Source organism: Argiope bruennichi, chromosome 8, assembly GCF_947563725.1.
Source record: "Argiope bruennichi chromosome 8, qqArgBrue1.1, whole genome shotgun sequence".
NCBI lineage: Eukaryota > Metazoa > Arthropoda > Arachnida > Araneae > Araneidae > Argiope > Argiope bruennichi.
In genome coordinates this window covers 61,731,890-61,748,137 of record NC_079158.1, presented here as the reverse complement: position 1 = coordinate 61,748,137, position 16,248 = coordinate 61,731,890, and the positions used below count along the sequence as shown (strand labels likewise).

Here is a 16,248-nt window from a genome sequence, read left to right as displayed (position 1 = left end):
ACCAAATTTGGTAATTCTGAATTTAATTAGAGAGCTATAAACAAAATTTTTCCATCATTCATGTTGGATCATATATGTATATGACAATTTATACTAAAATGCCAACCGATAAACATTAGGATGTTAAAAGAATCGAAGATGTAAAAGTATATAATAAATCCGATGAAAGAAATCATATCGTTATGTTGCAATCATATCAGTCGTCGAATTCCGGAATTGACGTACGTTACATGGGCAGGAAATAACTGCATTAAAGTTTCGTAAAAATATATTTGTAATTTTTTTTCTCGCCAACTTGCGAAAGCGCTTACAAGGCGTTTGATATTGTAAGATTTTTATCGGCTATAAATGATTTTTCATTTCATTGGTATTCTTTTGAAATTCTGAAATGGAATAAATTGAAAACTTGCAAATTTTTAATCTCAGCTTTCAATTTTTTAAGTTTGAGAGAGTGATTTTTGTCACCATACACCTTCAGACTTCATTTCGTGTGAAATTCATAATATTAATTAATGTATCCAATGGATTTTTATTTTTTATTTTTATTTATTGAGTTTTATTTAATATTTACTGGTTTGGGCTAAAAGAAATTCAAATTTTAAAAACAGAATTACTTTATATATATATATATATATATATATATATATATATATATATATAGCAAATTTGTATTCAAAATCACTTTTTAAAATAACATTTGAATAATGATATGTATAAAATATAAGCTAACAAAATTAATAAACGTGTATAAAATATAAATTATTCGACAAAAATAAATAAATATTAATTAAAATTAAATATGTCTTGAAAACCAATTTTTAAAATAATATTTGAATAATAATTTGTATAAATGTAAACTAACTAAATAAATAAACATGTATAAAATATAAACTAAACAGAAATAACATAAATAATAACAACAAAAAATATTATGAAGATTTCGCCCAACTTTTACAGTGCCCCCCCCCTCTCCCTTTTTCTCCCAACTCCACTTTCTTCGTTCATCTCGCAACAAACGGCGAGCTTGCACCTGGTCTCTACTAGAAAATACCCCCCCCCCGCTATTCATCGCCACCCCTAATAGGGCGGGCTCTTTTATTTCTTTTTTTATATGCTGCTGCTCTCCCGAACGTATTTTCTGCATCGTCCCTCACGCCAAAATCGATCCACGCTTCCTAACATCTTTTAATATTTTTGTCGCACGACCACCGAAATGTAGTTTCCAGTTCCCCGCGCAGGTAGTGGACTCGCCCAGCTCTGAATGTGTGACGTCATACACTAACACAATGCGCGGTGGATGAAGTTTATGGACTGGCTTTGCAATGGCTTCGCCGGTGGTGCCGGTAGAGACGTTTCGTTCATGCCGAAACTCAGGCGAAGACACAACCGTGGATGCCACAACAAAACATGTCATGCTGACGCCACTTGAGCATGCTCTACCCCATTTATCACCCTTTTGACGAAAGAATTTACCCCTTTAGGTTGTGATATTTGCATTCTAGTCATTCGAACGATAGATAATCCCCGAAGATAAATTGAATTACTCTTCTTTGCCATTGTAACATTCCATATTCAGATAATTCTATTCGAATATGCACATCATTGTGACTATTGTTCTTAGCACACCGAATTAACAATTGAAGAATTATTAGTGCACCATAATTATATTCTGATTCGAACAATTCCGAATAAATGAATAAATACGGGTTAAGTGTGAAAATTTATTGACCTATAAACTGCAGAGCAGTTGAGTCAGCACGTATAGATATTATGTATTCTGATTTGTAAAGCGAACCTAAATAATTTATTCTACTCTAAAGAAAAAAAAAAAGGAACTTTTCAGTTCAGATAAGGATCAGAGAAAAAGTATTGGACTATATTGTACAAGAAAGTATCGACATTTGGACTTGTGTAATGTATATTGTGATATGGTGTTAGAAAACGATTCAGTTCATCAGCCTAACAAGGAGAAAACAATTTATCTTGTTCTAACAAACGAATAATGAATGAATGTTGATGCCAGACACCTGCTAGTTCTGCTGAAGTTCAGTAGGTGAGTAAGTCGTTCACTCATTGTTTTGTTTTCCTTTCATACGAGTCACGCTTTTATGTGCAGACGATTTATTGTGATTTGTAATTGCATATATTTTTTATTTAATCAGTGCGAAAAAGGAAGTAATTGAATCAGCTTCCTGTCGGCCATTTAATTAGCATTCTTTTGTAATTTTAAATCACGAGTAGAAAGAATTGTATTTAAAATACCGTTCCATTTTGCATTCCGGAATTAAATGCTTGCATTTTTCTAATAACTGATTCTTATCATATTCATAATAGTTACTCATTCTAATTTTTAACATTCAATAAAAAATAAAAGTATAATAGAAGCAAAAAAGATTTTTTTAAATCTTAACTTTATAAGAAGCAAATTAACTTTCCTATGATGCTTTTAATGTTCCATTAAAATTTATGTGCATTTCAAACGTATACTTGATTACATCTCATTTATTTTGAGAAAAAATTGTTTCATTCCATTCACCTTTTCTTTATTGCAAACATTTAATTTCTTGAATCAGAATTCTTTAAATGGTTTTATAAAGATATATTTGAACTTCAGTTGAAACAATAAATTAATTTTATCCTAAGTATATCGAAAGCACAGACTTCGAATTCACATGTACCAATTCAAAGATTATTGATTGCACATACACTCTAATACAGTGTTTGCATTAGTATGTTCTCTGTCGAGCGAAATTCAAGTTAAGTGGAATCGAATATCCCAGTATTGACGGTATGTTTGAGCATAATATATATTGGCCTGGCAGGTTGTTTCAGAATTTGCTTTGGCATTTTATATGACTAGGAACAAAGGATTGGATTGCTTTTGTTTTCGTGTTTTATTTGCAATTGATCTGCCATTTCCATTCAACTATAGAAACGAATAAACTAATTGTTATTATGTGATTATGATATAAAAATGACCTTCTATTCTATCGTATGATTTATTTATTAAACCATTTAAAATTAGAATTTTCTGTTTGACATAATTTAGACCTTTTGTTTATTATTATTTAAGCAGTCTTTTGCTAATTGAATATTGGGAATTTCAACTTTTCTGAAGGAGGAAATAAGTTTCGAATCCCTTCCTTGAAAATTTAATAATTATATAAAATTAACGATAATACATGTATAAATTAAAAATAATTATAAAATTAAATGGAATCCAAAATATGATGTAAAATATAAAAAAACATTGGAAAAGATTCAACATATACTTTGCAAAATTTTTTATTTAATATATTTAATTAATCATTTTTAACTATGATAAACTGAAATTATACTACTCAACGTCTTTTACACTATCTGTCCAATTAATTAAAATTTAAAAAAAAATTGATTTTATTTTTTAAGCATTAGAGGTAGGTAAGCTCTATATTTCCTTCTCATACTCACACCACGAGAAATTATTGAAAAACAAAAGAATAAAATTTAAGAAATTTTCCTGTAAAAAAAAAATTATTTTATGTAAACTAAACAAAACTAAACTTGACTCCCGCAAACTCAATTTAAAGTTTGTCACTTAAGATAATTGTAAAGTTTTCCTTTTTATATTGTGATTTCTTTCTTCTCAGAGCGATGAGTACGTTGAGAAGCTCAACGTACTCATCGATTAAGATGATTATCAAGAGTTTATATCATTCCTTAACAATTTGTGACAACTGGGATCTAATGACAAAATTGTCGGGTTCAATTGACTCCAGATCTGATTCCTCCTAAGATTCATCGAATAAATGACCACGTTCCTTATTAAAGCGATTATAGTTGAATGATCTCACATTGGTATGGTGTGAAAGTTAGAAACATGGTGGTTGATCGATTATCGTTACGTATCTATGGCTCATTTTAATTTAGTTATTCTATGACTTAAGAAATGTGATATTGATCTTAATATATTTAACTTATTCTTAGCAATGTGCATTCATTGCTAAAGATCATGCTGGGGGTTCATTCATATTTTGTTTGGGAATGTTTCTATATGCATTACTTCATAAGTTATGACCAAGTAAAAATAGTATATCAAAAAGAAACCTGTAGAAGTGACCTCATCTAAACGCTCTCGCATACTCTTTAATAAATGCACTTGTGTATTAACCGCATGCCCTTACCGAATGAAAAAGCTAATGAGACTGAGATCGTTGAATATTTCTTTGATGATTAATTGCTCGGATGCAGTTAATATACAAATACCGGATAAAGGGCTTCTTTTTGTAGTTCTTATATTCGAACAGCCGGACAGATATCTTCAAAATAAATTTCTTTCAAGGTTTCATTGAAATTCACAAATTTAAAGTAAAAATCATATCCCTAATTTCACTCGCCTTGCTTTAAAGTGTTTTTGAGTCATAACGTTCACAGACAGACAGATGCAATTCAAACAATGTATTTTTTGGACTCTTGACTCATTTTTCGGAAAATTTGAAATTTTGAGGCTAGATCAAAATCCCGAAGTTTTTGATGATTAGAGTGCTTTCTCACAGTTTACTTCGTATGCGCCGAAGTAAAAAAATTGTTTTGCCTTTCATAAAATATTGCTTTCATTATCGGTCGATTTTGTGATTGGTACCTGTTGCATTTAAAAAAATATATTGCCAATTTTTAGTTATTTTTATTGCAAATCGATTGAGACTAGGAACTGTTTCAAGATTTTGCCAAATTTCCAGAATATGTAGGGCAGAGAGGAGGGGGGTGGGGGACGATTGATCACTTAAGGATTATGAGCTTTCAAAAAAGATGAAATTGGTAGAGTGGTTAGGGTTGGATTCCGCTATGATTTAGCCACGTAGAAATATATTGAGTGATTACTGAAGTCCTTTTAAGTCTTTTAAATTGAAAAAATGTATTGTCAGTTTTCCCTCTTCTCGAGCGCATTTTTTTAAATTATTATTTTTGTTTATTTTCTTTGTTTTAATTTCACTGTGGCATTTCTTAACTTGGGAAAACTGTATGCTAAATACCGGACAATACATTTTTCAGTTTTAGGACGAACTCTTTTAAGAAGTCATAGAAAGTTCATAATTGTATTGCAGACATCTCTGCCAAATTTATAAATAACACCTTGAAACGTTTTCTTGTATTTTTATTATAATATAACCTGCATTTTTCTAAACGTACTTTATGGTTGATATCCATTAGTTTTGAGTTATTTTCTGTACCTTTCTCATTTTGCCGCTACTGGTGCTGTAATCTGTCAATAATTTTATCATAGTCTCTTCATTATAGGTACACGTTATTTCCCTACCTATACGAAACTCTGTGTTTTAATATAAAGTGCTTAAAAAAAACTTTAACCGATTACTCTGTTTAGTAAAGTAGTATTTAAAATTTTCTTTCTTTAAATGAAAGGTGAGGAGAGGGCAGTCAACCATTAATGACATATCTAAAAGGCTTGTATTTCATATAAAATTAAAAAAAGATTAAATTGTACGTGGTTGGGGATATGGAATGATTCTTTGGTTTCTCTAATTATACAAACGCCGGCGGTATATTTGATGACAATTGTTGTTCCGAAACACTCATGTAGGTCTTTTATGCAATTTGTTCTGAAAACTCGGAATCCAAACAACCACTTTCAGGGCTCTCAGGAAAGAGACCGTGTGAAAAAAATGACGACCATGCGTAGACATTGCAGAAGGGCGCTCTCTTTTTTCTGTATATATGCAAGTGTGTGTTTTAAAGAAATTTATTAAAGTATTTCATTCTGTTGGTCGCTGTGTTCATCTGTTTCCTATAAGGCATTGTTTCGGACGTGTTTTCAGAATATAAAATAAGGACTAATCTGAACATCGATTGCTATCTTTCCTTTTTTCCCCAGTTTTCTTTGAAAAACAATCTGGCATATGATAATTATTGTACATTTCGGTGTTTCGACCTTCTCTTTATTACTCAGTATTATTGGTCCATTTCTTATGTAGCTCTCACCTGCTTTCGTATAGACATGAAGTAAATCAATCAGTTTTAACAAAAATTTGAAATAGTAAATATATTTGAGTCTGTCTTTTTTGAATTCTTTAATCTTTTTCTGTGTTCATCATCTCAAGTCAGCAGTAAAGCAGAAGTAATTTATGAATGATGAAATTTATTTTCCTTTGTTTATATTCCTTTTATGTAATCAAAAAATTCCATTAAAGTGTATGACAGCAACATCAATTATCTTTCTACATCTTCGACCTATTGCCTTGAAATCTTCACTAGTAATTTCCATGGATGTCGTGCAGAAATTTCTGACGAAATGTCGCAATATCCAAGTTCCAACTATCCAGCAAAACCTTAAATAGAAGTAATTTTTCTGGTAAATGCAGAAAACATACTGAACGCTTTGAACTGTTGGCGTTTGTTTCAATTAAAATAATAAGCATAATTTGATATGCGTGGATAATTAGACCAAGATAATCTGAAATTCTTTATTTCATTCTATTAAAAATGGTATGAGAATCAATGTCATCCATATACATTCATAAAAAAAAAAAAAGACATTCGAATTTCATGAATAATACAAAGACTATGAAATCGTCTGCTCATTACATTGATCTTGGTGGAGTATTGTAAAAAAAAAGTTTGTATATGGTTATGGTAAAGAAAATTGGAATTATAATTGGTATTTCTCTGTGGAGTCTGTGTTATATGCAGTGCAAATAAATAAATCCATAAAATGTTATTATGGAGCGTTGTATTTAATTAATTAGATTTAAAAGTGGATCTTTATAATAAGTTTGAGTTCCATGCTTGCAAGTTGTGTTTAGAAATAAATAAAAGTATTTCAAGATCATGTTCAATTACTGGGACATTACATTGGTTTGCCTGTTCGAATTTCCACCGGATGTGGACTACGATAACCTGCTGCGAGAGTATCAATTTCAGATTCGTAAATTCGGAATTACCATCGACACCGACTGAATTGAATATCCGCTGTGTATTGTTAATATATCATTAATCAAAATTTTGGCATGATATCAATTGTTTAAAGAGGTGAATATCGACAATGTTATCGTTTTTGTCGTTCCATGATTCGAAACTAAGAGATCCACTCCCAATAATTCTTCTAGATGAACCAAAACAAGATATTTATTTAAATGAACGAATTTTACGATATGTGGACAAAACTGTCGAATAATCATTGCTGAAGAATGTTGAAAAAATGTAATGTTACATGGTTTTTTTACAAATACCATTACACACGCAAGCTCCAGAATCACATATGAATAATATGGAACGCGTAGCATTTTCTTTTTTTAATGATTAGATAGCTTTTTGTGAATTTATCTTGCATTAAATTTATAAAGATGCAACAAAAGTTGGCATTTGAATTCAAATAAATCGCAAGCTATTCTGAATCCCATGACGGATCTGGAGTAGGGATTGCAATACCGGACCAAAATTTCAATACCGGTATTCGGTATTTTTTAAATCTTAATACCGGGATACCGGTTTTAATACCGGTATTAAAAATTTTAGAAAAAGAAAGAAAACACAGGTGTTTCTTTGTTTTATTTGCCAGTTTTGTTAGAGAGAGTAAATATCACAAAAAATAATTGGTAATTTATAAATTATAACAGTATATAATCACAGAAAAAGTAAAGGAACATCTTATTTATTTAAATCACCATCTGAAAAATTAATTTACAGGTTTAAGTCGATTATTGATTTTTGGATTGGATTTCTCAATTTCAAAAATCGTTCCACCATTGGGAATAAACTGTTCCACCGTGTTTTAGAATCTAATATTAACATATATTCTGTTTTATTTTCAGTTAGTACATATTTTAGTAATATATCCTTTTTATAGGGGAACGTTTAAATATCTTAACAATTTTTCGAACTTTATAAATTATAGGAAGCATTTCTTGATAGGTTAATATTTCATCCTCATTAGCAATATCTTCTTCAACAATTACATTCTCATTATCTTCATTGTCAATATCACTCTCACTCTTACTCTTTTCAAAGTTGGAATTCGAAGTTTCTATATCCACAGTATTTGGATTCTTCTATTCTTTATTTTTTTGGCATAATACATCTATTACTCCTAATTGAATTCCATGTGCATAGCAGAACTGCTGATTTGCACCAATCAACTTTCCAACTTTTTTCATAATTGTTGCTCCATCAGTCGTTATGGATACAATATTTTCTTTCAGGAATAATCCATGTTTTGCTCATTTATATTTAAGCAATTAATTAAGCCATTAATTAGCTAATTAATTTCGCCCGTTAGGGAGGTTTAAAAACAAAAACGTATACTATATTGCTATGTTCGCGATACCTGAACATATAGTGGCGACAATTTTAAAAATTTCTAGTAAATACCGAAAAACCGGCATTTAAACTTGTGAATACCGGTATTACAAAATTGTACAAATGGCTCAAAATACTGGTATTCGGTATCCCGGTATACCGGTATTGCAATCCCTAATCTGGAGGTTTAAAATCAAAGAATTAGAATCATGGGCCTGCATAAATTTAGAACTATGCAAGGCTTATGCTTTACCTGGTGCCAAAGTTTCGGCATCAGGACATGAGTGTAATAATTTTGATACCAACTGTGTGCATGGTTTTAGTGCACTCTAATTCTGTCAGGTCATTCTTCCGCTGATTTGCGTAGAAGTTTGAAAAGAAAGTGGGGTAGCTCAGATGTCTAATTCCTGTTCTAAATTAAAGGTCGCCCCGAAATAGCCTTCGTATAGACCGAACATTATACATTATTCTAACAAGGTCTGTATCATGTTCATTTGTGAAAGATGTAACTACGTCCCATTCAACGAAGATCCTAATGACGTTACATGATTGCTTTTTATCACCACATTTCGACCCTATTTTTAAAGTGTAGCTCTCTTGTGTTGTCTGAATTATCTTTGCTAATCATAATCTGATTTGTCACAATAACCACACATAATTGTACTTGCAGCTGACAGGCATTGGCTAGTTATTGCAACCGAAGTGACAGCAGTATTCGCTTTTTTTAAGAGAAAGTTCAAACAACTTTCTAGACGAGCTTTGGTTTCTCCCGAGACACTTTCCTAAGTTTTTTTTTTCTTTTTCTTTTAAGGAGTAGAGCACTTACTTTTTAGATATTAAATTCGAAAAAGTGCCGAAGAGTGCACACATTTTTTCTTACTATAAAGCTGCAATGTTAATCCTCAGTTTATAAGGGAAATCGAATTTCCGAATTGTTATAAATAAAGAGCGGAATAAATTTAAAAAAAATGATTCTAAATTGTCACTGAAATTTTCTAATTCAGAGAGCGTCTCATTTTTTGTTGTTGTTGTTAGAATACTATCCACTGAACCGACACCTGTTGCGTCGGTTGCACAGAAGCGCTTGCCATACATACCCCTTGACCCATGAATTTTGTTAACCTTCCAGTTAGACGACATATGCTATTTGGGATATTTTGTAATACTTAAACCTTAGAGGGAGGGAAAAAAGCAAAAGCTTTTGCGAAATTTATGCGTTTGAAGGGAAATTTTGTCTTTTAAATGACTTGCTACTTAATTAAATTGTTTCGACTTAGTTGCAGTTTTAAATATCAAATTATGTGATTGGATACCAAGTCAGAGATATCATGATATATGAAGAATTGATATTAGTTTTTTGCATTTGTAATGTTTCATAGCGAAAGTTAATGAACTTTTTCATTTATACATTTAATTTTAAAGTAAATGTTTTGTGACATTGCTATATTCAAATGAAATATGTTTAGACTTAAAAAAAAAATACTCTATCTGCAAATAGACATATTGTCATTAATAACTAGAGCTTAGAGTATTGATAATTTATCAAACTAATCGGATTAAAAGATAATGAACGCATGCATTTAGTTTTACTTACTATTTCAATTCATTTTAGATTGTTAAATTGTATACATATATATAGGTTTATATAAATAAATAACACGTATATAAATTCCATCCTTAATTTTATCTTGGTAATCTTTCTTACATAGCAAAAATTACTTTCATCAATGTTAAAATCTGTTTTATGTTTCAAAACTTCCTTTTTCTATAGAAAAAACATCTCATAGTTTCAAAGCAAGAGGTAGTGGTTCAATTTACTTTCATATTCCCTAATAAAGGTGTTATCTCCTCGCTTTCGTATAAAAAGAAGGGAGGCCTTCGGCAAGGTCATGTATGCCATGACTGCGCAGAATTTTATTTTCAGTCTCGCAAATGAACGAGCGACTGCATTGTTAATGATTTTAACGATTCAATATAAGCGTATATTGTAGACCAACTGTTTTATAATCCCTTGAATTTGTATTTACATCTAGACATTTACATCTAGACTCACTAGATGTATTTTTATTTGATATCTAGACTAATTAACATTAATTTTTTTTGTTTTATCGTATACGTATTATAGAGAAAGTGTAGTAATCGTCAAAAAAAAAAAAAAAAAAAAAAATGAGATTTTGAGGGATTTCCATCCAGACGTCCCTGAGTTCGAAAAACACATTTTTGGAAAATGTCCGTCTGTCTGTGACAGATAATTCAGAAACGCTTTGGGCTAGAAGTCTGAAATTTGATATACGGGCTTTGCACCAAATTTTCAGATTTCTATCAAGTTTTGAATAAAATATGTTTAGAGGAAGTCCATCTGTTCGGCTGTATGAATATAAGTCAAAAATAATTAAAAAGCAGAGCTAGATAGATAAAATTTGGTAGGCAAGTTTAAACATCTATTGAGTAGACGCCTGCCAAATTTTGAGCTAAATCCGATAACAGATTGATTTGGCGCAGTTTAGCCAAAGATGGCTCTTGTGCCAGAAAATACAAATAAACTGGTACAAACAAATTCAAACATAACAGGTTGACTATATGTCGGTCTGTACTTTCAGAAATATGTAAATGCGATAATCCAAAAATCGCAATGAGATAAACATATCAAATAGGGCATGGAATTAATTTTATGATTACAAGTGTAGTTTTGTGGCAAATTTTTCTTTCAATCGATTGAGGAAAAATGTATCTGAAACACAAATTCGATTTTTGGATACTATTAACGTATGCGATGGATTAATCGCCAAAACATTCGCCAAGGATGACACGATAAATTCAGTAAAAATGCTGAATTCACGCCAAAAAGTAATATTTTTTTTACTATTAAACGTCAGGGCCATGCAAGGCGTTCTCTGGTATGACACGTATGTTAGAGAATATACGAGAAAGTTTAGGGGAGACCATTTCCGCTGGTTTAAATATGTATGACACGGGTAAATTAACTAAAAGTAAAAAAAGAATCTTAAGAAATGAATCTTAATTTTTAGTTTATGATTATTTAGAAATAAGAGTTTAATCATTGTAATATTCTAATTGATAAAATCGGCTTTGCTAAATTAAAAGCCTTTCATCTATAATATTTTTAACGTGAAAACTGCCTTTACATAAAATATTATAAATATCCTTTTACACAGTGAAATGTTTTAAAATTAGAATATTGAAGCTTATAGCTGATTTTTCACCAAAAAAAGGTTTTAAAGAAATATTTCGAGACAATTAACTAAGGATCTTTTATTTTTGGAAAAATAATCATGAAAATATATTAATAGTATTCAGATACAAATTGTTAATTGTCTGCTTTTTAAGACTTTTAGAATTTTGCTTATGTGTTCTGGCAACAGCTTTTCATATGTGTTCTTGTTCTTCAACAACAAAATTTATTTCATCAGCCCATTAGCGCTTTACTCTTATAACCTTAGTTTGAATTTGATCGATGATTTGCATTTTCGCTTAAGAACGTACATATTTCATTATCTCAGTATCGTTTGCGTTAAATTAAAAAAAAAATGACATTTTTTAAAAATCTATCAAATTAGTGGTAAAGATGGTAAGAAATAGAATAGGAAGAAATTGAATTTTGACTTGTAAAGTTGTGAAAATATTTTTTCTGGAACAATTTTCTACAAAATCGTTGTGGGGAATAAAAAATCTCCATAAAATTTTAGTTATTTTCTGAGTAATTAGAAAATAACTAAGTTATTGATTTTTGCACTTGAAAAAGTTGATAGCAATCTTTCTTTTGTCTTAAATAATAGGTATTCAAAATTTAGTAAAATTCGGTCCAGTATGTTTAGAAGGAGATATGGAACCTACTTACATTTAGCCCTTTTTATTTATATTAATACCGAAATAATTATCTTCGAACAAATATAATATTAGAACTACATTTTTGTGGTACTTGCCGAGTGAGATATAACATAACCATTTAAGAAATTAATATTTCATTATTTTTATTAATAAGTAATTATTTATAAAATAATTTAAAAAATCCAACAATGATTTATGATAATTATGATAAATTTAACAATTAGTAATTATAATGATTTTAAAAATTCAATATAAAGACACAATGTAGCCTTAATATTTTATAATTCATTGAATTCATATATCATATAAGATTTTATTTTGGAAAAATAATCATGAAAATATATTAATATTTGTTCAGGTACAAATTGTTAATCGTCTGCTTTTAAATTCTGCTTATGTGTTCTGGCAACAGCTTTTCCTATGTGTTCTCGTTCTTCAACAACAAAATTTATTTCATCAGCCCATTAGCACTTTACTCTTATAAAGTGCTATTAATAAATTTATAGTGCTATCTATAAATTTATTAATTTAACAGCAAGGCTAATAACTTTTTTAAATAGACCTGATTTCAATCTATTTCATCCTATAGCCCATTAACGTCTGCTTGGTTAGAAATTCCCTACTGCGTCCAACGATTACCACAGTCCAGACCTCACGTCTGAGCTAAATAAATTTCACAACAATGCATACGTCTGGCATTGATTGGGCAGAAAGTGAAAAGCTGCTCTTAATTTCATTCCGAAGATTTCGACTTTGCTCGGATGCGTCGTATTTATCATCCAGCTTTTGTCCAACAATGCAGCTGAAAACTGGTTTGTTTTCAAATGGCAGACGGCAAAGCGGGCAATCAATTGACGGGTGAATGTCAGTTATAGTTTTTTTTTATTTTTTATTATTCTTGTTGCTTTTGAAGTCGGACGAGAGCAAAACTTGCACTGCTTACCTTGAAAGAGGATGGCACGAAAAGACTTGAATACAAATAGCATTGGAAGTCATAAAACGCAAGAACTACTTAATCCTGATTGTAAACCAAAGAATTCTTTTGTTTCGGACAATTTTTTCCAATTTTATTGCACTTTCATTTTCAAACATTGCAGACTTTCACAAGGAAAAAAAAACCATCATTGTTATTGTAAAATACTTACTTTTTTTTTTTTTTTTTTTTTTGCATTAGTCTTTTAAAGATGCTGAAATCTCCATTTCTGATTTTGATATTTTTGATCTATAATATTTAATTTGTGAAGTTCGTTTATGACTTGTGATTGAATTTTATTGATGTAAAGTAAGCTTGATATTTATCATGATTTTATAAGATATTTGACGATTTTGAGTATAATGTACACTATTTTAGTTTTTAAAAATCAAACACATTTCTGTACAATTTTTTCTTTAGTTTTAATAAATTCTTCGAAGTTAATTTTAAACATAGTTTGTAAAAATGCCTTTTATTGTTCCAATGAAACAATTTTGTTCCGTAAAATATTTCATTTGCGCATTTTATCAAATTTAGAGTAAAAATTTAAAAAAAAAAATCCTTTAGGACATTAGTTCCAAAGTAGATTTTTTTTCTTTTTTTTATTCATGATTTTTAAATGTTTTTAGGCATTCTTTCATTGAATTCTTTCCCATTTTCTAAATACAATCACAGGAATGCAGATCCACAAGACTTTTCGTAGTATATTTCTATTGAATCGTTGGTTCCTTATTAAATTCGAGTTTGAAATTACCAATCAAGTCAACTATCGATGTCAGAATTTGCCAGATTATAAAGATTAATATAACTATGAATATTTAATATACAAACATTTTTTTTAATTACTGTCATTCTCTCTATTTCCACAGAACTAAGTCGTATAAGCAGGGATTATTGTGACTGATATGCTCTTGACTTTCGAATTTTTGCATAAGAAAACAGTGGCGACACCTTCACACACACACACACACACACACACACACACACACACACACACACACACACACACACACACACACACACACACACACACACACACACACACACTTTTGGTAATAAAAAACATAACACGATGCACTAAAAGAAAACTTACAGGAGATCAATATTCCAAAGAAAGATTTCGTTAAATTACCCTCTTAAGCCCAACATATCTCATCACCCACACCTCTTGACTCAATAGCTAACTAGTTAATTTCCGACTACGTTGGGGTTTTATAGCCTCCGTGGCAAAGCTTCGAATGTTCTAGAACAAGCGGAATAGAGGTTGGATACTTCGAGTCTTAATAAAGGTATCACCAAGATTCTCGAATATTCTAGATCCTTCATTTTTATCACCAAATCACCGAATGGTCACCAAAATCGGGAGTTATTGACTCAGGATCATTCAGCATTACTATATCTGTAAAGCCGTCTTCGTCACCAAGAGATTTGCTGCGTAAGAAAGCAGTATTACAAAGTCCTGACAATACTTAGCAAATACAATCATTTACAACATTTTTTGGCTACGGTACAACATTTATGTTCCATTGTGACATGCCACACCAGCTTCAAATTATTGGATAAAAAGCTAGATATCTTTTCCATTATTTTTTTAAAAATTTCTGGGTATTATAATATTGAGTCAAAATATCACTATCCATAATGAGTCTTCCTCTTAATTCTTTGAGTTCAACACGTTCTGTAATGTTGCGCTGAACCGAGCCTATTTCCCCACATATACATGTGTTGTCTTGCATCCTTCCGAATCTGTCGAAGTATTCAGGAAATGTTCCATGCCCTGATATAACTTGCACTATTATAGGGTGAAATATTCTTTTTATAATTTTTGGTTCCGGTATGAATTCATATGTAATGCGCCCTTTGCACGATTTTATCCATCTATCCTGCCACTGTATAGTCATATCTCTTCTAATTGCCACTGTATAGTCATGTCTCTTCTAATTGCCACTGTATAGTCATGTCTCTTCTAATTGCCACTGTATAGTCATGTCTCTTCTAATTGCCACTGTATAGTCATGTCTCTTCTAATTGCCACTGTATAGTCATGTCTCTTCTAATTGCCACTGTATAGTCATGTCCCTTCTAATTGCCACTGTATAGTCATGTCTCTTCTAATTGCCACTGTATAGTCATGTCTCTTCTAATTGCCACCGTATCGTCATGTCTCTTCTAATTGCCACCGTATCGTCATGTCTCTTCTAATTTCCTTCTTTAATTTTGGGACAATACAATATCTATTTGGTCTTTCCCGCATCCTTTTTTTCATATTTATCTGGTCTTTTGTTTCCGTATATTCCGATGTGAGCCTTAATCCAATTTAATCTAATGCACTTCGTCTCTTTAGCCTTTATCAGATTTTCTTTAATCTTCCTGATTTCTTTATTTTTGGTGTTCGTGGATTGTATTGCCTGAGAAACTTTTGTAAGGAAATTCCTTGACGCATGTTATTTTTAACATTCGAGTATTATCTAGTCACCGAAATGTATGAAGATAATTACGAATTCGGATCTCACGCAATCACACTCATTTTAGGTATTGAAAACGGCCATCCTCAAGAGTCATTGTGTTCATTGCTTTCTTATTTGTTGGAATCTTCTTAGATACGAGTTCAAAACTGGCGATCGGATCTGGATTATTTGTCAGATTATGCAGAGTAATGTACTAATAAATAGTTGATACAGATGGAGAAAATTGTTTTTGTAAGAAAATTCTTCATTACGCATGTTACCTTCAAAATTCATGTTTGTTTCTAAGCGCCAAATCGTATGAAAATAACGTAAAATTTTAATTCTAACTTCGACAAGGTTTTTCTCTGTGTAAACTATTCTTTTCAATTCTATAAAAAGTTGCCTTCCTTTCAGAAATTTGCTTTTTCTAGGAATTAATATAACCAAGAAATGCTTAGCATTGTAAAAATACATACTCTAAAGTTTCATATTATTTGTTTAAATCGAAGTAATATTAAAGAGCAACCCAAGGGGCAGTTCTAAAGGTTATTTTATAATTAGATATTTAGAAAAGAAAGAACAAATCCATTGATTTGTCTAAACTGCACAAGGCATCTTATTTTATAATAAATGAAAACGGCACCCGTGCTATATAGTAAAGAGTCAATTAAACTTTTCTGGTTTATTTAC

The 16,248-nt window shown here is 30.7% G+C and overlaps 1 protein-coding gene across 1 annotated transcript in view; it reads left to right on the top strand.

Moving 5' to 3' along the window:
* The first annotated feature begins 1,327 nt into the window (after window positions 1-1,327).
* The window catches only part of LOC129980848 (glycoprotein 3-alpha-L-fucosyltransferase A-like), a 254,073-nt gene continuing 239,152 nt past the window's right edge, over window positions 1,328-16,248 (top strand). The window contains exon 1 of the mRNA XM_056091274.1: window positions 1,328-2,053. The gene's annotated coding sequence lies outside the window, so the exon portion shown is untranslated. The remainder of the gene's footprint in view (window positions 2,054-16,248) is intronic.